The following is a 22,364-nucleotide window of genomic DNA, read 5'->3' on the forward strand; positions in this document are numbered from 1 at the left end:
TAAATGGACGTTTGTTGGCAAAGTAGTGTCTCTGCCTTTTAATATGCTGTCTAAGTTGGTCATAACTTTTCTTCCAAGGAGCAAGCGTCTTTTAACTTCATGGCTGCATTCACCATCTGCAGTGATTTTGGGGCCCCCAAAAATAAAGTCAGCCACTGTTTCCACTGTTTCCCTGTCTATTTGCCATGAAGTGATGAGTCCGGATGCCATGATCTTAGCTTTTTAAATGTTGAGCTTTAAGCCAGCTTTTTCACTCTCCTCTTTCACTTTCATCAAGAGGCTCTTTAGTTCTTCTTTGCTTTCTGACATAAAGGTGGTGTCATCTGCATATCTAAGGTTATTAATATTTCTTCCGGCAATCTTGATTCCAGCTTGTGCTTCATCCAGCCCAGCATTTCTCATGATGTACTCTGCATATAAGTTAAATAAGCAGGGTGACAATATACAGCCTTGATGTACTCCTTTTCCTATTTGGAACCAGTCCGTTGTTCCATGAACAGTTCTAACTATTGCTTCCTGACATGCATACAGATTTCTCAAGAGGCAGATCAGTGGTCTGGTATTCCCATCTCTTTCAGAATTTTCCACTGTGATCCACTGTGGATCCACTGTGATCCACACAGTCAAAGACTTAGGCATAGTCAATAAAACGGAAGTAGATGTTTTTCTGAAAATCTCTTGGTTGTTTGATGATCCAGTGGATGTTGGCAATTTGATCTTTGGTTCCTTTGCATTTTCTAAAACCAGCTTGAACATCTGGAAGTTCACGGTTCACGTACTGCTGAAGCCTGGCTTGGAGAATTTAGAGCATTACTTTACTAGCGTGTGAGATGAGTCAATTGTGTTGTAGTTTGAGCATTCTTTGGCATTGCCTTTCTTTGGGATTGGAGTGAAAACTGACCTTTTCCCGTCCTGTGGCCACTGCTGAGTTTTCCAAATGTGCTGGCATATTGAGTGCAGCAGTGTCACAGCATCGTCTTTCAGGATTTGAAATAGCTCAACTGGAATTGCATCACCTCCACTAGCTTTGTTCATAGTGATGCTTTCTAAGGCCCACTTGACTTGGCATCCAGGATGTCTGGCTCTAGGTGAGTGATCACTCCATCATGATTATCTGGGTTGTGAAGATCTTTTTTATACAGTTCTTCTGTGTATTCTTGCCACCTCTTCTTAATATCTTCTGCTTCTGTAAGCTCCATACCATTTCTGTCCTTTATTGAGCCCATCTTTGCAAGAAATATTCCCTTGATATCTCTAATTTTCTTGAAGAGATCTCTAGTCTTTCCCATTCTATTGTTTTCCTCTATTTCTTTGCACTTAGGTCAATAACTACTAGGGTCATTTTTTAACACAGTCTTAGTAGCTGAAATATTTAGAATGGTTTATCATTTTGAATTTATTTTTTTAATTAAGTTCTGGTAATAAAGTTATGCTGGCTTCATGAAATGAATTGAGACACATTTCATCTTTCTGTTTGATATGAAATAATTTAAATAGTATTGTAATTATTTGTTCCTAAAAGGTAGACTAAGATTTAAAGCTTTTTGGATGTATTATTATTATCTAAAATAATAGTCACCTTTTGAATCCCTTCTTTGGTAATTCATCAAGTTGGTTTTCTACCTGGTTTTCTCTGGTTTATTTGTATTTTCTAGGAAATCACACATTTCTTCTATTTCTAGTCTTGCTAATATTTGTTTTGTTCTCACATTTTTAAGCAGGATCATAAATGGTGTATGTGTTTGTATGTGTGTGTATATATCTTGTTTGTTAGTCTTTAAAACAGCATCTTTTGGAATTATTTAGTAACTCTTCTACTGTTTTTCTGTATCATAGATTATTTCTGTTATCTTTATCTATTGACTCCTCAAATTTTCTTAGTTAACTTTGTGCTTTTTAAAAAAATACTTAGGATAAACATGTTTCTGAACTTGTGCTCATTTGTCTTCATAATGAAAGGATTTAGGGACATCAGTTTTTATCTAATTATGGCTTTTTCTGTGTTCTGTAAATTTTTATGGAGTTACTTTTTCATTAATTTCTAAAGTGTTTGTGGGCTTATTAGGTGGCGCTAGTGGATAAAGAACCTGCTTGCCAATGCAGAAGACGCAAGAGACGCAAGTTCTGTCCCTAAGTCAGGAGGATCCCCTGGAGGAAGAAATGGCAATCTACTCCAGTATTCTTACCCTGAGAATACCATGGACATAGGAGCCTAATGGGCTACACTCCCTGGGATTGCAGAGAGTTGGACAGACTGAAGTGACTTAGCATGCATGCAATCACGAGTGTTTGTGATTTTTCTCCTTAATCAGGAGTTAATTTTCAAATCGTTAAGGTATTTCAAACTTTAGAAGATGAATTTAAGGAGAGTCACTCTGGAGATCAATCCAAATTAGTGGATTGGAAAAATCAAGAGGAAGAATATCTAAAAACTATGAACAAATTCATACAGAGAAATAGATTATAACAAAAACATTCAGAGGTTGATTTTCCACATACCATTTCTGTGGACATTATTGGAGCCTGTGCATCATTAAAATACTGGTGTAAATCAAGGAAGAAGAAAACAAAATTGAGGGAACAGGATCCAACATAAAAGAGACAAAGGAATTTGCTAAGTGTGGGTAAAGAGACACATCAAATGATAGCTTTGTAGCAGGCCTGAAAATGAGTTGATATAGATTGTGACAGGTCAGAAAGCTCAAGGAGAGACTTCTTCAAGAAGATGAAATTAATAAAATAATCAGTGGATTTGACTCTATTGGGAAGAGATTTACACAAGCTCTGGAGAATATGGGAGGAAAAATTAATGTTAAAACAGAAAAGTAAAAAAAAAAATCTTAATTAGAGAAAATAATCATAGTAAACATGATTCAGCTATCATAGTATTTACATGGTCAACATAAACAAGATTAATCTAAACAATAGATATGGGTCCTGCAGTATTATCCTGTGGTATTGATACCACAGACCTTTAGAAGAGCTGGCTAGGGGAGCTGTGTGAGGGAGAGAGACTAGGAGAAAATGGATATTGATTTAATCATAACTTGATAAGATTTTGGAAGAATGTGGGAACCCAGTTGTGTGTGTGGGGGGGTGGGGTGGGGTGAGAATGGTGGTTATATGTGAAAGAGCTAAATTCTCATCATCTGTATTAATAATAAAATGGATATTGATTTAATCATAACTTTATAAGATTTTGGAAGAATGTGGGAGCCCAGTTGTGTGTGTGTGGGGTGGGGTGGGGTGGGGTGAGAATGGTGGTTATATGTGAAAGAGCTAAATTCTCATCATCTGTATTAATAATAAATATTATCAGTAGATAGTAAAGCCAGTAACTGATAGTAAGAACATAAGACTGTAAACATGTTATGTAGAGACTGGGGATAAATACCGGAAACCAACAGGAAGAATTGAAAGCAGTTGCCTTCTAGGGTGAGAAATTTGAAATGTGTGGAATTGTGAAGTGAACTGAAAGTTGCTCAGTCATGTCTGACTCTTTGCACCCCATGGACTGTAGCCTGCCAGGCTCCTCTGTCCATGGAATTCTCATGGGTTGCCATTCCCTTCTCCAGGGGATCTCAACCCAGGGATCGAACCCAGGTCTCTTGCATTGCAGGCAGATTCTTTACCATCTGAGCCACCAGGGAAGCCCCTGAAATGTGTGAGGCCTAATGTTTTTCATAACAAGTCTTATAAAATTTTAAATGATGCACGTGTGACTTTGCCAAAAATACCTTCCCACCAACCCTAGATTAAAAACAAAATGAAATAACAAAAGAAGACATAAACTTAATAGATTCAGGAGATACAAGGAGGAGTTCTACAAGGTTAAAAAAAAAAAGAAAATTGTAAGAACTCATATTAGAAAGAAGATCTGCATTTTTAAGAATTACCCTATTCCTTTCCCTCAGTCCAAATTTCAATTAGCATTGATGAGGAAAACTAATAGATGTATTCCTATACATTTTTTAAGTTTCAGGAATAACAAAATCTTGCTGGGTTCCAGAAAGAAAAAAAAAGTTACTTGTGAAGGGGAAAAAAAAAAAAAATGAGAGTGAGACTAAATTTCTTGCATCGAACTTTGGAGACTAGAAGATGGTAGGATAATGTCACTGAACTAGTGATAGAATTACATCAGTGAATCCTATACTGGGCTAAGTTATCAGTCACCTGTCAGGGAGAGAGATGTGCAGATGTTTGAGGAGTCAAATATTAGAGGTCTTGAGAAAATACACTAACTAACAAAAGGATTTGAACAGTGACTATGGGAAATGGAAAGATAAGAGAGGAAATGGTGCTAAGTAATGAAGTTGTCAGTATACACATGGTCCAGCTTTAGTGGTTAGAGACCAGCTTAGAAAATGTTTACTATAAGCTCTAAAGGAATATTCTTTTTTCTCAACCTTTCAGCTTGAAAATTTTAAAAATAAAAATCGGAAAGACTTTTACTTAGATTAAGCAGTTTCTTTTGCAGTAGAGTGCTTCCTATTCTTTAGAAATGGCTGGTTCTAGGGCAGGAAAAATAGGTGAGCCTGCATTTTTTTTTTTTAACATGGCAAAGAAATGTGCCGTAATAAAAGGGCAGAGAGTGCATACAAAAAGATTTATTGCTGAGTGCCTTTTGAAAAACCACCTGTCAGGGAGTGAACAAAGTGGGATTGGAAGAGGAGGAAGTTCAGTTGTGATGCATTTTATCTTCTGCACTATGAGCTCTAGACCTGATATGGTCCAGCTCTGACTGTTGTATTTGTCCATTTGTCAAAATTGGACAAAGGAGTATGAAGAGATAGATCCCTTTCATATATGCCCATCATATGACAAACATACGTTTGTCATCTGGCAATAAAAAATACCCTGCACTTTTGTGACAGAAGCCCTACCTCTTTCTGATGACCAAGATCAATTACTCCTGCCAGATTTGTTTCTTGGCTCAAGATACTTGGAGTGACCAGGCGACAGTTGTAACTTAAAGTTTAATGGGCTCTGTCCCTTGGTGAGAACAGGACTTCCAGATTCATAGAACCTAGCATTGCAGGGAAAGGAAATATAAATTTCTAAATGGGCGCTGGGACTGAGGAGGCCATTCCTGCTTCTTCCCCTTGTTTCTTGCCTACATGTATGTTACTTCTTACAGATGCGATAGCATAATGTTTACTGATTTAGGGCATAACTACAACCCAGAGGAGGGTGTCCTATCTTCACATGGTATCATCACCTCAACCATCCTTCAGAATGCTTTTTGAGCATTCCAGATTACCATCTCCGATTGGCAGCTTCTGAACGTTGTGGTATGTAATAGGAATAGTGCACCGAGCAATCTGTATTGACATCTCCCTTGCTTTAGTACATCTGTTTGGTCGGTAGCAAAGCTCTGTAGGATATAAAGTGAAACAGAAACGTTGTTAAATCTCAGGTACTGGTGTTAAGTCTCTGTCTTCTTTCCTTATTCCATTTTATTTTTAATTTAGGTTTGGGAGTTTATTTTTGGAAAAGTCATAAATGTGCATCATTTAAAATTTTTAAGTCACAAGCTCACATTTATACTTGTGGTCAGGAAAGGCAAATCCATACCTTTAATAAGTGTTGATTCTGGTCAAAGTGAATCACTGCCCCTTTCAGAGTGGAAAAGGGTCCAGTGTAATCAGTTTACCCTGTCTGATGGTCTCCTGGGGGAAATGTTCTATACTGGGGGTTCAGCTTTGGTCTCTTTCAGATTATATAATCTGTTTTAGGACTTAGCTAGATCAGCCTTGGTAAGAGGGAGCCCAGACTGTTGGGCCCATGCATAGTCGCTGTTTCTGCCACCCTGGCAGCTTAGCCCATTATGCCAGCACTAAGGGGGTCAGTGACATGCTGGATGATGTCAGCTGGTTAGTATTCTGTATACTTGGTTGTTTAGTGCCTCTTCCATGGTGGAGTACTTTCTGATGGGTGTTAATATTAATAATATGTTAATACAAAGATTCTCAGTTTATGTCCATTCCCACAGGACTATCCTCATGCCCTGTTCCCAGGAAAACCAGTCAAGAGACTTTAATCTTTTAGATGACATTAAAGAGGCCCTGAGCTAGCAGAGTGGCAGAGACTATAAATAAACGTTATATCTGAACAGTATTTCAGGTTAGGCTTGTGATATTTTAGAGACTCCAAAATTTTCAATCTGATTAATTATGAAGATCAGAAATTCATCTTAACTGAGGCAAAGGATTTAGGAAAAAGTTGGTCTGTAGGTGAGACAGATACATTTTATTTATTTTTATTGGCGGATACTTGCTTTACAATGTTTTTGGTTTCTGCTGTAAAACAGTATTAATCAGCTGTAAGTATACATCTGTCCCCTCCCTCATGAGCCTCCCTCCCTCCCATCCCCCTGTCCTACCCCTCTAGGTCGCTATGGAGCAGCAAGCTGTGTTACACAGCAGCTTCACACTAGCTGTTTTATACATGGTAGTGTGTTTATGTTGATGCCACTCTCTTAATTCATTCCACCTTCTCCTTCCTCTGCTGTGTCCACACATCTGTTCTCTACATCTGTGTGTCTGTTCCTGGTCTGGAACTCAAGAAAGAGGTCAGAATTAGAGACAAACACATAGCCATGTCATAGGGCTACCCATTTCACAACTCAGAACTGCAGGGAAAAGTTTATTTGCTATCACTGCTCTAATTCACCCTCTACAAGTCTCAATTTGCTGGTTATTGGGGGATTGGTAGTATGAGGGAACAAACAACAGTAACAAAAAATACAAGGAAATTGCCAGGTTTTAAACTTAGGCTCGTGTAAGCATTTAAACATTTCCTTTCAGGTTTCAGTAGTGTTTAATGATCTTAGTATAACTGCTCTCTTAAGCATTTTTCTCTAAGATGTTATCTGAGTATATGATGGAGAGGTGGCTTCTGTGATCTTCTGGCTTGAAGAAGGCAGGATTCTCAGATTTCTATATTGTCTCAAGGTTCCTCTGGTCACCATGGTCACCTCTGTCAGTTGCTGCTCTTCTGTTTGGACTCCTGTCCTTTAGTTTGGTCAAAGCCTAGTGATGCTTCTTCGCTCTCAAGACCTCTGGTATTAGAGACCCCTCTGAGATCTGGCAGTGAGTTGGGGTCAGTTCAGCTTGGGTGGCTCACTTTGAGCCATGACCCTCAGCCTCACACAGAAACCTCAACTGGCAATCTCCCTAGCTAGATAGTCTGGGGTTAACCTATGCCAGCCTTGGGGAAGCTAAGCTCAGAGTGCCTCTCTAACAAGACTCAATTGCAGAGTTTTTGTTACTTTATTTTTGATACTTTTGATATTTTGATACTTTCCTATTTATTTGCTATTTAATTTGTTTAGTATTTGTCACTTTTGATACTTTCCTATTTATTTGCTGTTTAATTTGTTTAATATTTGCCACTACCTACCCTTCCCTTACAGTATACATGTACACAAGAATATCAACTCATGATAATGGGGACCTTCTCAGTCTTGTTCATCACTGAATCACAAACTCCAAGGATAAGTACCTGTCACATGGTTGGCCCTTAATAGATTTTTGTTATGAAGGACAGAAATAATAGCTGAAATCCCTAAGTTAGAGTATATCAAGTGAGAACAAGATGAGGACTAAACTGTTTAGTCATAAACAGTTCTAGAAGAACTAAACTGTTCTTCTACCTTCTCTTTTAGAGGTAAGAAGAAGAGGTTCCAGGGAAGAAAACTGAGAACTGATTGAGAAGTATGAAGAGGATGAAGTGCAGAAGATGGGGAGAAGCATGTTCAGTCGAGTGTGATAATCCCTATTGCCCAAAATGTCAAGAGTTGAGTCGGAGTAACTGAAGCTGACAAGTCTGTTGATGATTGGTAATCTGGGGAGGAAAGCACTATCAAGATACAAGTCTGAGAAAACTCAGGTCTCAAGAAATTGTGCCATCAAAGGGAGAAGATAACTGTGGCAGCAAGTAAAATCTTTTATGAAGATTGATGGTGAAGGTAAGAAGGACTTAGGATTTGTCGCTGGGCTCTTCAGAAACAGGACTCAATGGAGGGCTCTTTTCCCCCCAAGACAGAAGAAGCTTGGTGTTTTGATACATAGGGAGGAAGGTGAGGAAAAGAGGAGGAAGACTGAAGAAAGATAATTTATGAGTTAAGGTCTCAGAACTTAACTGGAAAAGGATGAGATCAACCTTGGAATGGAAGGCAAGAAGGAAAGAGGAATGAGTGGGAAATAGAAGGTGTGAGGCAAATGGGAAGAACATACAGGAATTTCCATCAGCTTTTGCTTAATGGAATAGAGGTATCCAGATTATCTGCTCAGAGTACTTGTATATAGACCCCTGTAAGAATTGGTCTCCTACCTCCCACACTTCATTTGCATGTTCTTTGACAATCTCCTGACTGAGGGTAAACAGCCAGGCTCCCTGGAAGTGCCTTTCCAAAGAGTTCTGAAGAAGAGAACTCTAGTTCTTGTTCAAACTCAGGGGACTTGGGTGCCCTGGAGTTCCACAGAATTCATATGCAGATCTCAACAGATCTCAAACTCAGCTCTGTTTGTGATCCTGGGTTATGTAACTAACATGCATAATTCAAATATCACAACTTTTCAGTTTCTTTTGTACCTCAACAATGGTGACTCATTATCAAATAGATAAAATTTATTTACTCCGAATGTTTTGTCTTCATTGGTGCTCTTAACTGATGAGACAGTCCATCAGTATCTTGTTTTGGATTACCTTATAAAAATGAAGAGTTTATGGATTATATGCTGATGGAAAAATTACCTACTGAGGTAGCTTCATATTTGTTCTTTACTGATTTCATGTATAGGAATTTTGCAAAAGGTGAGTTTTTTGAATGAGCACACATACACACACACACACATATATAAGGAAGTACATAATGTGCATATCTGAAGCCAAAATATTTAAAGTTATTTTGAATTAATAAAAGTTTATATGTAATAATATTTACTTTGCTTGTGCTTTTTTGACTGTCATTCATTTATTCATTTACCAAATACTTACTGGTTACAATGTGTAGGTTCTGTTCCAGGTACTAGGAGTATAAATGCACCAAAGATACAGTCCCTGAGTTTCAAGGAATTTATGGTCTGGTTATAGGAGACAGATGTTGTAATAAAACAAGTACTGTGGTGTATTGTATGTGCTAAGAAAGAAATATGTACAGGATGAACTAGGGCCTGAGGGAGGGAGCAGTCAATTTCTGTTTCAGAAGGGTGAGAACTTGCTGTCAAAAAGTTTTGAAGTAGGAGGCAGATTGCCCTGCAACCGGGGTAAAGCAATTGGAGATTCATTCTCTATGAACTGAAACTCTCAAGAAGAGAAAAGCAGGATAATTAAGGGAGGAGGCTGGACCCTGCCCAAACTCCCCAACTACAGATGCACAGAAAAGTCTCCTTGGATGTTAAAGGAGGAGTTACGTCAAAGTATGTTCTGTACCCATACTCCTTTTTGGTAAAATCCATCTTGGCTAAGAGATGTGTGTGCACACATGGGAGGATCCTAAGATATACCAAATATGGACATAACCAGCCAGTCAAAACCACTGGCTAAAGGAAACCTGTAAGAAATACCCCATAAAGTTAATTCAAACTGCCACGACAGTGCAACTCAGGGACTGTCCCTCTGAGTCTGCTCGTGTCTGTTTACACGTACTATACTCTTTTCCCTCTTAATAAATACTTCACATGCCTCACTACTTTCTGTATCTTTGTGGAAATTCTTTTCTGCAAAGCCGAAAGGCTGGGGCCCATGTCATGGACCACTGATCTAGTGGGTAGGAACTGATGTTTTCACTGCCGTGACCCCGCCTCAATCTCTCCTTGGGAACCCACCCCCTGCCCCAGTCCCACCCCCAAGCCACTGCAGGCCAAGGCTACCCACCTTAGGTAAGTTGTACTGATGAAATGGGGCCTGAATCTTGAAAAGTAAGAAAGTGTTTTTAAGTTTGCCATTAGATAATACGAAGTCTTTGAGGACAAAGAACTTGCCTTTTATAGAAGTTTGTATTCTAGCACAAAGGAAGAATTTGCCAGTTAAATGAAAGTCTCTTAAGGTTTCTAAACAATTTCAAATTTAAAACTACTGAATGTTATAAAGGTATTTCTGTTTTCAAATACCAGCAGGTGGCAATATTACCCCATGAAAAAAGACTGATCGCCAAAAGCTGAAAATGTCTTTCCTGAATTTCCATATCTGGTAATGAGGGTGTTCTGAATTAAAAATGGATAAGAAAACTCAGCTTGAATTTTTTTATTTTTTTCAACAGGCTAATTGAAAATGCCAGTGTTGGAACCCCACCCCCCTCCTCCTTCCCATTCATCCTGAGCCCAAGAGATCTCCATAAAATTGACCTGGATACCTTTCATTCAAGGTTTGTGGGAGTCTGAAGCCCATCTCAAGATTTCTCCACTACACTGACCCAAGAAGAAAAACTGAGCTCCCTGTCTGATGTCCAGTAAAAGCCAATTCACAGAAAATATTCATGAATCTAAGAGATGTTAGTGACGATTTGGGGAAAGGATAAAGGATAGAGTTTACACACCAGCAATGTAAACAAGCACAAGTGAATTGGCCTCCCAAGTCTCAAAATGTCCTTCAGCTGTGCAACATCTTGGAGTTTCATTGAATTCTTTTGTTTCAGCCCTTCATCTGGTTGGCTCCTTTTACCCTTCTAGGCCTTGGAACTTCAATTTCTTTTCCTTTTCTCCTCTCCCCCTCTCTCCATCTCCTTCCTATTTCCCTGTTTCCTCTCCCTGCCTCTGCCTCTCCTCCTCCCTTTTTCTTTCTCCTGGTCTTGCACCCCCAAAACCCACTAAGATTGCCTACAGTAAAGGGCTCTTCCCTCTGTGTGATCCCCACTTCCTTAAAGGCATTAGTAGCAGTTTATTACCTTGAAACAGAAGGCAGACCAATTTTTCAGTTTTCAGTGTAATAAAAATACTTGAAATACATGCCCTGCAGATATTAAAAAGAATCCCCAAGCCTGTGATTTTAGTTTTCAGCTGGTGTTTGCAGGTTTTTCTTTAGTAGGGTAATGTTAAGTGAGCTTGTTAGAGTCCTCTACACCTCTCTGCATCTTCCATGTGCCTACAAAATAAACTGCCCTTGTAGCTCAGCTGGTAAAGAATCCACCTGCAATGTCTCAGATTGGTCTGCTATAGTGGACCATTTTTCCTCTGAACTTTTTATGGAAATGTGCAATACAAAGAATATTTCAATATGCCACCTAGAATCTATGATTGTTAACATTTTGTTATATTTGTCTTCTGTGCATCTAAGTTTCTGATGCATTTCAGACTAAGTTGCAGACATAGGTACTTTTCACTCCTAGACGTTTTAGCATTCATGTAATTTTTTTTTCAGGTTTTTTTTTTTTTTCTAGGTGAAATTTATATAACTGTGATATTCAGATTTTAAGTGCACTATTAGATAAGTTTTGAGCAATGCAAAAGCCTGGGTTATCTAAACCCCTATTGAAATATAGAAAATTTCCATAAAGGATTTATTTGTTAGTTTTTCCATACACAAGGAGTGTAAAATGGTTAAGTTCTTGAGAGTTCCAGGTCCGAGTACACTATTGGTAAGAAATTGCTTATTATAGTGTAATGGATTTAAAGTGAGTTTTATAGGTATAGAAACCCAGTTCAAATTAAGCTCTGCATCTGTGCTTTTTTGCTGTTGTTTCAGTTTGAGCTCTGACTTTACAAGCAAGCAGAAACACTCAAGCAAAATGGGCACTGCCTGTCAGTTAAGAGCAGGAACTAGGTCTGTTTTATGATACGTATCTCAACTACCCAGGATGCTTTATACCTTTGACACTCAAATATTTATTTCCTGTCGCCACACTATCTGTTACAAAAATTTATTGTCTATTCTATGGCTATTGTTTGTGCACCTAAGAAATAATCATGGGACTATAGAAGTCAAAACCATGGAGAATGTCACATATCCCTCTTAGGTGGTCATCAGTCAGTACTTGAAATAGGGTTAAAAGAATAGGATATGTAGAGCTTCTCCACAGCCCAGAGGTAAAGAAAGATGGATAACTAAATTCAGAGAGAACAGCCTTGAGGCTCCAGGAGTAATAGACCTGGATTCTGAGTTCTCTTTTGCTTCCTATTGGAGTTCAAATCAATGCTTGACCTTCCCAGGGCCTGTAGGTTCATGCAGATGAGTAGTTACTGCTTCTTGAAGGTGTTTATATGGAAAAGTCCTGATGCATGTTTATAGAAAGAAATAATATAAGACAACAGTGCATGTTGCTTTCTTAAGTTTTAGTAAAGAAATTCGGATATCTTTTTAAATGCTACATCCAAATTTCAACACATCAAATGCCCAATGAGGACCATAACACATCATTGCTTGCCATTCTTTTTTTTTAAATTTAAGAATAGTTGATTTACAATGTTGTGTTAGATTCTGTTTACAGCCAAGTGATTCAGTTTAATATATATGTAAATATGTATATTTTTCAGATTAGTTTCCATTATGGGTATTGAATATTGATACAAGATGTTGAATATCACTTATATGTAGAATCTAAAAAAATGATACAAATGAACTTATTTACAAAACAGAAACAGACTGGCAGACATAGAAAACAAATTTATGGTTACCAAAGGGAAAAGCAGGGTGAGGGATAAATTAGGAATTTGGGATTAACAGATACACATTATATATAAAGTAGATAATAAGGACCTACTATGCTGCTGCTAAGTCACTTCAGTCGTGTCCGACTCTTGTGCGGTCCCAGAGACGGCAGCCCACCAGGCTCCCCTGTCCCTGGGATTCTCCAGGCAAGAACACTGGAGTGGGTTGCCATTTCCTTCTCCAATGCATGAAAGTGAAAAGTGAAAGTGAAGTCGCTCAGTTGTGCCCGACTCTTAGCGACCTAATGGGCTGCAGCCTACCAGGCTCCTCTGCCCATGGGATTTTCCAGGCAAGAGTACTGGAGTGGGGTGCCATCGCCTTCTCCGAGGACCTACTATAGCACAAGGTAATTGTCATTCTTTGTTTTTTAGGTGGTTCCTGCTTTACTGACTTAAAGTCTAATATGCAGAGTGAAATCTGTGTCTGAATTGCTGTCTTGGTCACAAATCTCTTTCTTCACAGATGGAAATTTTCTCCAGAATAAATAAGTAGCATTTTGGTCAGTGTTCAGTTTTGGAGATTAAAACTCACTATAGTCAGTTTGAGCACAAAGAGATTCTTCAGAGTATTAAATGGCTCACAGATTCTAGGTTGAGCTTCCAGGAATGGTTCCCAACTTACACTGGCTGTCAGGAAATTATTGCTTTTAACCCAAGCAGGACGCTATAGTATCAGAAAGAAATGACTACAAGTTATTAGCTCGTGAACCTCTGCTGTGAGCAGAAAATAGTCTCCCAATTTAGGGGCTGCTGTCCCAGCCGGTGCCACTGCTGTCCAAACCACACCAACAAAGTGAGTGCCAAAGTCCAGTTTAACATCTGATGGTAGGAACTTAAATCCTAGAACCTTGGTACAAGGGATTGTGAAATAGTTTTTAGCTGGTTAGCCTCAGCATGTTAGAAGAAGTTAAGACACGTAGTGAGTGAGCCATTTCAGTGTCCTCCAGTGTCTTCTAGGAATAGCAAAAGTTTGAAGAGTTTATCAAGATGTTGACATAGGAGGCTCCTGAATATTGTTCCTTTCATGGAAGCATCATGTATATAGGTACATTCTGAGAAATTCCCTCTGAAAAAACAATTGAGAAACTAGCTAAGCAATTTCTACATATCAGACATATGAAAAAACACTAAATGGGTAGAAAAGGCTGAGACACATGCTCACTATAAACTCGGCACCCAGCAGTGAAATACTATTGAGAGAGAATGCCTATTCCCAGCTTTTCCCTGAGAAGCAGAGTTTGGACGGCACATCTAGCACCTCAGCTTTTGACTCCCACATGAGGGATGGGTTTCCAAGATACCAAGCCCACAGCTACTTCAGTTCAGTTCAGTCTCTCAGTCGTGTCTGACTCTTTGTGACCCCATAAACCTCAGCACTCCAGGCCTCCCTGTCCATCACCAACTCCTCGAGTTCACCCTAACCCATGTCCATTGAGTTGGTGATGCCAGCCCACCGCTAACATCATACTTAATGGTGAAAAGCTGAAAACTACCTTTAACATTAGGAACAAGGCAAAGATGCCACTTCTGTCACTTTTATTCAACATAGTACTGTAAGTTGTAGCCAGAACAATTAGACAAAAAAAAATAAAATAATCCAAATAAGGAACAGAAGTCTCTTTTTGCAGATGATATATTAGATATAGAAAACCATAGGACTTCTCTATAGAACTGTTAGGACTAATAAAAATTCAGTAAATTTGCAGGATACAAAATCAATATACAAAATTAGTTGCTTTTCTATACATTAACAATGAACTATCAAAGAAATTAATAATCTCATAACTGTATCAAAATAATAAAATATTAATACTCACTTAGAAGCAAATATAACCAAGGAGGTAAGAAATCTGTACACTGAAAAGTGTAAGACATTGATGATTAAAATGAAGACAAAATGGAAAGATATTCCATATTCATAGATTAAAAATATTGCTGAAATGTCCATTCAGTATAATCTCTCTAAAAGTTCCAATGAAATTTTTCATAGAAATAGAACAATTTAAAAATTTGATCCATAAAAGACCCCCAAATTTGATATCAATCTTGAGTAAAAACAGCAAAGCTGGAGGCATCACACTGCCTAACTTCAAACCAAATTACAAATCTGTAGTAATCAAAACAGTATGATGCTGGTATAAAAACACTCAGAGGTCAATGCAACAGAACAGAGTCTTAAAACAAGCCATATAAGGTCAGTTATTTTTTACAAAAGAGGCAAGAATATGCAATGGAGAAATGAAAGTCTCTTCAGTAAATGTTGGGAGTACTGGATATCCTCAAGCAAAAAAATGAACTGTATTATACCATACATTAAAATTAACTTAAAATAGATTAGGGAATAGGCCTTAATTGAAGGTGTTGGTGAAGTTGTGTTCCTTTATGGAGGCTCCAGGGAAGAATTCATTTCCTTGCTTTTTCCATTTTCTAGAGGCTTTTTATATTTCTTGCCTTGTGATCTCTTTCCTCTATACTCAAAACCAGCAAGGGAGACTGAGTGAATAATCCTTATTTAAAATTGTTTGTTCAATTACAAGCATATTTTGAACAAATATTTTTCATTTGTTTTTCTCATACATTTATTTAATTCATTTAGTAATAGTTTTTCACAGGCTCTGTATTCAAGTTTTTCTGTTATTCATCTATAGAGGCCTGCTGTTTGCCTAGAGAATTATGGGTGCACTCTCCTTGACTTGACTTCCTACTCTTCTTTAATCTGGTACTTTCTCATCCGTACTCTTGGAATTTATGCTGGATTTGAGTTGGAGGCCTGGAAACATTTGTCCTATAATCTTTGTTTAAGGCCTTTAGCTACCCAAAAGTGAAGGGAAAGTAAGCTGAGTTTGCTGTCAACTGGCGTCTGCAGTTTGGGTGTGATGAATCACATCCCCTGAGCACACATTGTTTCTGGGGATGCTTTCTCTGAATCTTGGTCATCCAGAGAAGCAGGCAGCCTCAGGAAGAGGAGGGACAAGTGTGTGACTCTGTGGCTCATGGGCATTTTATTTGGTGGCATCACCGTGATTCTTTCTGTTTAGCAGTTATTTACCATATACTTCATTCTTAAGATATTGTTTCCTACCCCTCAAGGATATCCTTTTTAAGTAATTTAATGATGAAGAGACAGAAGTTGCAACTGACAACTTTTTTTGGAGATGCATGAAGTGAAGTGAAGTCGCTCAGTCGTGTCTGACTCTTTGCGACCCCATGGTCCTCTGGGACAGAGGTCCTTACCAGGCTGCTCTGTCCATGGGATTTTCCAGGCAAGAATACTGGAGTGGGGTGCAATTTCCTTCTCAAGGAGATCTTCCCAACCCAGGGACTGAACCTGGGTCTCCCGCATTGTAGGCGGACGCTTTACCATCTGGTGGGTATATAAGGTGAATTTGATTATTTAAAGAAGATCTAAGGCACATGGACCAATAGAGAGGCTAAAATGTAAGGGCAAGGATATTTGTTTTGTCCACTTATGTATCCAGTTTCCCTCAAACAGGTTCTGACACCTAGTAGATGCTCATGAATATTTGTTGAATGAAGGACTGAAGATAGAAGAGAGACAGATGAAATGAGATCATGAGGTAAGAAAGAAGGGGTTGAATCAAGGCAATCTCCTTCCTTTGAGACTGGTGACAAAAATAAGCACACTTCGATAAAACAGGAGCTCAAGGAGAGGGAAATTATGCTTTATGATGTCTATATTCTTCATAAAGTGGAAGTTCAGGCCACAGGTTGAGAGTGAGGGTGAGAATAGAATAGAGTTGAGTAGAGTAGCGGAAGAGAACATAAAATGCAGCTTGAACAGAGCGTTAAAGCTTTGGAACTGTTTTATAAAAGTGGCAAAGGAATTTAACTTGGGGTGCATATGGGGCTACTGAATAATGCTGGAGTCTTAGCTTAGGAACCTGAACCAATCAATTTAATTATTCTGTTTTTTCTGTAATTATGTGATTTCTTTTTTGGAAGTCTGAAAAAAAAAAAAAAAGGATAAACTACGCCCACAGTTAGGTAGGCAAGTGTTGTGCACTGTCAAAGGAAATTGAAGGCATGGCTAGAAAATGGTAGAAATAACTGTTTACAAGATTGTAGCAGCTTCTTTATAAGGTTGCTGTGAGAATGAAATGAGGTGATATTCATGCAGCACTTAGAGTAGGGCCTGGCAGAGTAAGCTCTCAATAAACGTTAATTATAACTCCTGATTAAGTTAGAAAGACAAAATTAAAGGGGCTGATAGTTTGGGAAAGTGGTTAGAGAGAGAAGCTCTAAGGTAAGCCTTAGGTAAGCCTTAAGATGAGTGAAAGGACTAGAGAATTTAGGTGGATTTAGTTTCAGAGTTCAGTAGTCCAGAAATTAGTGATTATAATTAAGGTTGATGTTGGTTATTTCCTGAGACAGGATTGCTGAAGTGCCGTAGAAGCCAAGTGTGTTGGGGTCTGGATCAGACAACTGTGCAGTTACTATTTAATGTTTCCTTCACGTGTATGATTGAATCAGGCTGAACATGCAGGATTCAGGGTGTGAAGGAGTATCTTGAGCCAGATGCTTCAGATCTTAATGAACATGGTGGAGGGGTTTGGAGGCTGGTAACAAAAGTGTTAAGCATGGGAAGAGAAGAGTGGTTCTATATAGTGGTGGGAGCTTCAAAGGCAAGGGTACAGTTGAAGAGCATCAAAAGAGAAAAGTTCTGAAGTTGGTAGCACAAAGTCTGGAGAGCAACTCGACTTTGAGAGTGCCCCCAGTGTTCCCCTCTCCAATACAAGGCTACAAAGGTGAGAGATGGCATGTTTGCTTTCTCCCAGGGTCTCACAAACACGTGAATCAGCAGTAAGTATGCATGTATTCCCCTCCCTCTTGAGCCTCCCTCACCACATCCCAACCCTCTAGGTCATCACAGAGCACCAGGCTGAGCCCCCTGTGTTATACAGCAAATTCCCACTAACTAGCTGTTTTACACATTAGTGTATATGTTTCAGTGCTATTCTCTCAATTCCTCCCGTCTTCTCCTTTCCCTGCTGAGTCCACCACATGCCCATTTTCTACGTCTGCATCTCTATTCCTTCCCTGCAAATAGGTTCATCACTACCGTTTTTTCTAGATCCCATATATATGCATTAATGTATGATATTTGTTTTTCTCTTTCTGACTTACTTCACTGCATAACAGGCTCTTGGTTCATCCACCTCAGTTTCACTGACTTGACTTATAAAGTTTCTATTGATAAAATTTTGTCACTAAGTGGTATTTTATATATAAGTGAAAATTTAGTAAGTAAAAGCCAGCAGTATTGTACCAGTTAACTTCTTAAGCCCTTTTGTACCCCGCTTTGTGATGCTTGGACTCTGTAAACTCCACTTTTACTCTGTTAAGCTGGCTCCCTGTTAGGCTCTTCCACTAGGGAGTGTTAGAGGAGACTGGGAGGTGGCAGGAGAAAGGAGGGACTTGCTGCAGCCTGTCAGCTTCCAGTTTTCTTTCTGCCTTCTTCCTGTTCTTGTGAGCATTAGCTCAGCAACCCTTCACCAGGCAGCCGCAGTTCCCTCCCTCCTACAGCATTAAGTGGGACTGGTTTGCCAGTTTTCCCATACTTGCAGAAAGAAATTCCTTGTGCACAACTCCTTCCACTCCAACCCTCAACATAAGCATCAGGCATGCAGCGTCACCTCGGATGTTTGAGTTCATATGGGCTCCCTCCTCTACCTTTCTAGTTTCTAAGTTTTAACAACCTCTTTCCTTGTTCCTCCATCCCTACAGGTGGAGATACTACTTTCTGCAGTTGCTATTTCTGGTATCTTAAGAATGTTTTTTATTTCTCCAGTTTCCAATTTTTAAAGTTCTCTTCATTCAAATAACTGTGTGATTGCTGCCTCCTCACTGTAACCCTACTGATATAATTGTCTTCTTTAATTTTTAATTCATGGACAATTTAGGATTATATCTTGATCACATGCAATATGCATTTATTATATGGTGTTATTATTTAATGTATGACATATTTTCCCAAGAATTAATTATAAAATAAATATTATAGATAGAAATAAAAATAAAGTTTAGTTTTATGAAAAACTTTCTGCATTGCGCTTATTTTTCTCAGTTTCACTATAAATAATGAAACCTTAATCAGAGCCTCATTTGCCTGTGGACAGCCATTTGGGTACTCCCTATTTAGTACTAATGACTGGATTTTAAATTAAAATACTTCACTTTGGTCAAGACTCACACATTTAGGTAATATAATTAACATTTCTGAGCTCTGAATCAAACCAGATTGAGTTCTAAATTTACTTTGGAAAGATAGGATGTAAATGCCAATCATAAAAAATTCGTTTGAGGTGGTTAATTGGAAAATCTTTGAGAGCAGATAAAAATCTTCAGTTTGGTCTCAGTAAAGTACTTTCTTCCTTTATCATTTACAAGCCCATAAAGTTAAAGATGAATGAGTTATTACATGCAAAAACCTTGTGGGGTGGATATTCTGAATTGTTACTCTTTCCTGGGACTGAACCTGTGCTGAGGATTCTGCTTTTAGCTGTAAAATCAAAGTGGATCAGTTTTTCATTGTCAAGGAAGTCATTTGGTAGTCTGTCTACCTACCTACCTACCTATCCATCCATCCATTTATCCATCCATCCATCCATCCATCCTATCATGTATCTATCAGAAAAGTATAGGACTGAATAAAATAATGAATAAAAAAGCACTTCTACACCAGTCTTTTCATTCTACTTGCTTAACTAATTTAGAGTATAACCTAGTTTCCCTTGTGGCTCAGACAGTAAAGAATCTGCCTGCAGTGCAGGAGACATAGGTTTGATCCCTGGGTTGGGAAGATTCCCCGGAGAAGGAAATGGCTACCCACTCCAGTATTCTCACCAGGAAAATTCCATGGATAGAGAAACCTGGCGGGCTATAATCCATGGGGTGGCAAACAGTCACACACAACTGAGAGAGTTTCATTCATTCATTCATGCACACATGTTCTTTCCTCTTTTACCTCACCACACATCTTAGTGACCCAGAGCTTCTTATCTTATATAATATCTTTTATCAATAATTTTTCAGGCTTCCCTCATAGCTCAGTTGATAAAGAATCTGCCTGCAATTCAAGAGACCCAGGTTTGATTCCTGGGTCAGGAAGATCCCCTGGAGAAGGAAATGGCAACTCACTCCAGTATTCTTGCCTGGAGAATCCCATGGACAGAGAAGCCTAGCAGGCTACAGTCCATGGGGTTGCAAGAATCGGACATGACTTAGAGATGAAACCACCACACTATCATAATTTTGTATTTGCCTTTGAACTTCCAAAATAACTAACCTTCACTCTTAAAGCATATATTATGTGGTCTTGAGAGTCCATCTAGTCTAGGTGTTGTCTCACAATAACCTAATTTACTGGACAGGGGTTATTGGTTTTAATACCAATATTTAAATTTATATGGATGTGGTAATGATGAGAGAACCACTAATGACTTTATTTTGTTCTTTCTATTGGATATCTGTTTTTCGACTAGATATGAATACATCAAAAATGAATTCAATGATCATAAAATTGTTTTGGTGAACACAGATTTAGGTATAGGGGGATGATATGATCCTAAAGCATGTTTAGGCTAAACTGTTCAAATAGTCTGATTCATTCTTATGATTTTGGGGACATGTTATTTTATTAAATATTATATTGACTTTATTTAGAGATGAGTAATGTTTAAAGTTTTTAAATGACCATTTCTTTGCTGGCACTTGTCATTTCGAATTATGTTTTGGGAGCTGGGTCAGATCAATGGCAATGCTCTTAAATAGTCTGTGAACCTCTATGTTTGAGATATCCAGTTGCTCTTGCCCTTTCTGCGATGTGTATATATGCTTGGGCTTCCCAAGAAGTGTAGTTGGTAAAGAATCCGCATGCCAATGCAGGAGATGCAGGAGATTCAGGTTTGATCCCTGGGCTGGGAAGATCCCCTGGAGTGGGAAATGCAACCCACTCCAGTATTCTTGCCATATGTTTTCAAATTCTTGAGTTCTATGAGTTTTCCTAATATCCTATTAATAAGTTTATATTTTGTCATAGGCTAACCAGAATTGACTTCAGCATCTCCCAAAAGTAAACCAGAAGAAAAAGGGGCAAACATTGAATGAAGAAAGGATGTTTTAATATTACCAAAAATTGGAAAGCAAAAATATACTGATTAAAACAAGGTTGATAATAAAATGTTAGGTTGTTTAGACTTTAGGGAGTTTATTCTTTATATATTGCCTTTAACAAACTCTTGTAAATAGTAAATGCTATTCTGCTTTGATTTAAACATTTCATTCCTGCAATGACAGCATATAATTAACCTAGAAAATGTCTTGTAAGCCAGTTCATGATTATTAGAACTGTTGAAAAACAGGGGAAACATTTTATTTGGCAAATATATTACAGATAAACAATTTTACATTCTCCCAACGAAGAGAGGAATAATTTTAGTAACTTTCTGTGTTTCACAATAATATCAATCCAGATTTAGGGAAATTGCTTTTATTTATAATAAACAGTTTGCTATGTTTGACCCACATAACACCTAACTTTCCAAGTTGTCAAACCTGAGCACTATTGCCTCAATTAGGGAATGTGGAAATATAACTCGCACTGGTAAATGTTGGTTGTATATGTCACAAAGATAGTTCCTTACCTTTATTCATACATTCAGTTATTCTACAACTATCTAATGCATGCCTTTTATATATTAGGCTTTTACTAATGCCTAGGAATCACCAGTTAAGAAATGGACAGAGATCTATGTTCTTGAGATGCTTACTTTCTAGTTTTCAAATGGGTTTGATTTTTGTATTTGTTAATTCAGGAATCTTTCTATTAGCTTCCTTTTTTGGCAATACAATATGTGTTTTATTTTTTAAAATTTATTTTATTGGAATATAGTTTATTTACAATGTTGATTTCTGATGTATAGCCAAGAGTCATATACATATATATATATGTATATATGTATCTCCAAGTGATTCATTTATATATATATATATTCTTTTTCATATTCTTTTCCATTATAGCTTATCACAGGATATTGAACATTGTTCCCTGGGTTATACAGTAGAACCATGTTCTGTATTCAGTCTATATATAATGGTTTGCATCTACTAATCCCCAAATCCAGTCCATCTCTCCCCCAGTACCCTCCCCACTGGCAACTACAAGTCTATTCTTTATGTCTATGATTCTGCTTTATAGATAAGTTCATTTATGTCCTATTTTAGAGTCCATAGACAAGTGCTATCATATTGCATTTGTCTTTTTCTCATTTACTTCATTTAGTATGATAATCTCTAGGTCCATCCAAGTTGCTGCAAATGGCATTATTTCATTCTTTTTTATGGCTGAGTAGTATTCCGTTGTATATATGCACCACATCTTTGTCCATTCATCGGTTGATGGACATTTAGGTTGTTTCTGTGTATTGGCAAAGAGTCAGACAGGACTGAGGGACTAAGCACATGTGTCTTGGCTATTGTGAATAGTGCTGCTATGAATATAGGGGTGCACATATCTTTTTGAATTATAGTTTTATCTGGATATATTCCCAGGAGTGGGACTGCTGGATCATATAGAAACTATTTTTAGTTTTTTGAGGAATTTCCATACCACTTTCCATAGTGATTGCTTCAGTTTACATTTCCACCAACAGTGTAGGAGGGTTCCCTTTTCTCTACACTGTCTCCAGCATTTGTTAT

At 38.1% G+C, this 22,364-nt stretch overlaps 1 long non-coding RNA gene across 3 annotated transcripts in view; it reads left to right on the forward strand.

Annotated features, from left to right (window-relative positions):
- Positions 1–18,663, forward strand: part of LOC129634505 (uncharacterized) — a 52,432-nt gene extending 33,769 nt beyond the window's left edge. For 2 of the 3 annotated variants that reach the window (XR_008705702.1, XR_008705704.1), the window contains 5 exons: positions 7,667–7,969; positions 10,265–10,369; positions 16,141–16,225; positions 17,444–17,468; positions 18,393–18,663. This is a non-coding gene — a long non-coding RNA (uncharacterized LOC129634505). The remainder of the gene's footprint in view (positions 1–7,666; positions 7,970–10,264; positions 10,370–16,140; positions 16,226–17,443; positions 17,469–18,392) is intronic. The other variant, XR_008705703.1, reaches the window with a different exon arrangement.
- Positions 18,664–22,364: the final 3,701 nt, after the last annotated feature.

This window comes from Bubalus kerabau, chromosome 19, assembly GCF_029407905.1.
Source record: "Bubalus kerabau isolate K-KA32 ecotype Philippines breed swamp buffalo chromosome 19, PCC_UOA_SB_1v2, whole genome shotgun sequence".
NCBI classification, from domain to species: domain Eukaryota; kingdom Metazoa; phylum Chordata; class Mammalia; order Artiodactyla; family Bovidae; genus Bubalus; species Bubalus kerabau.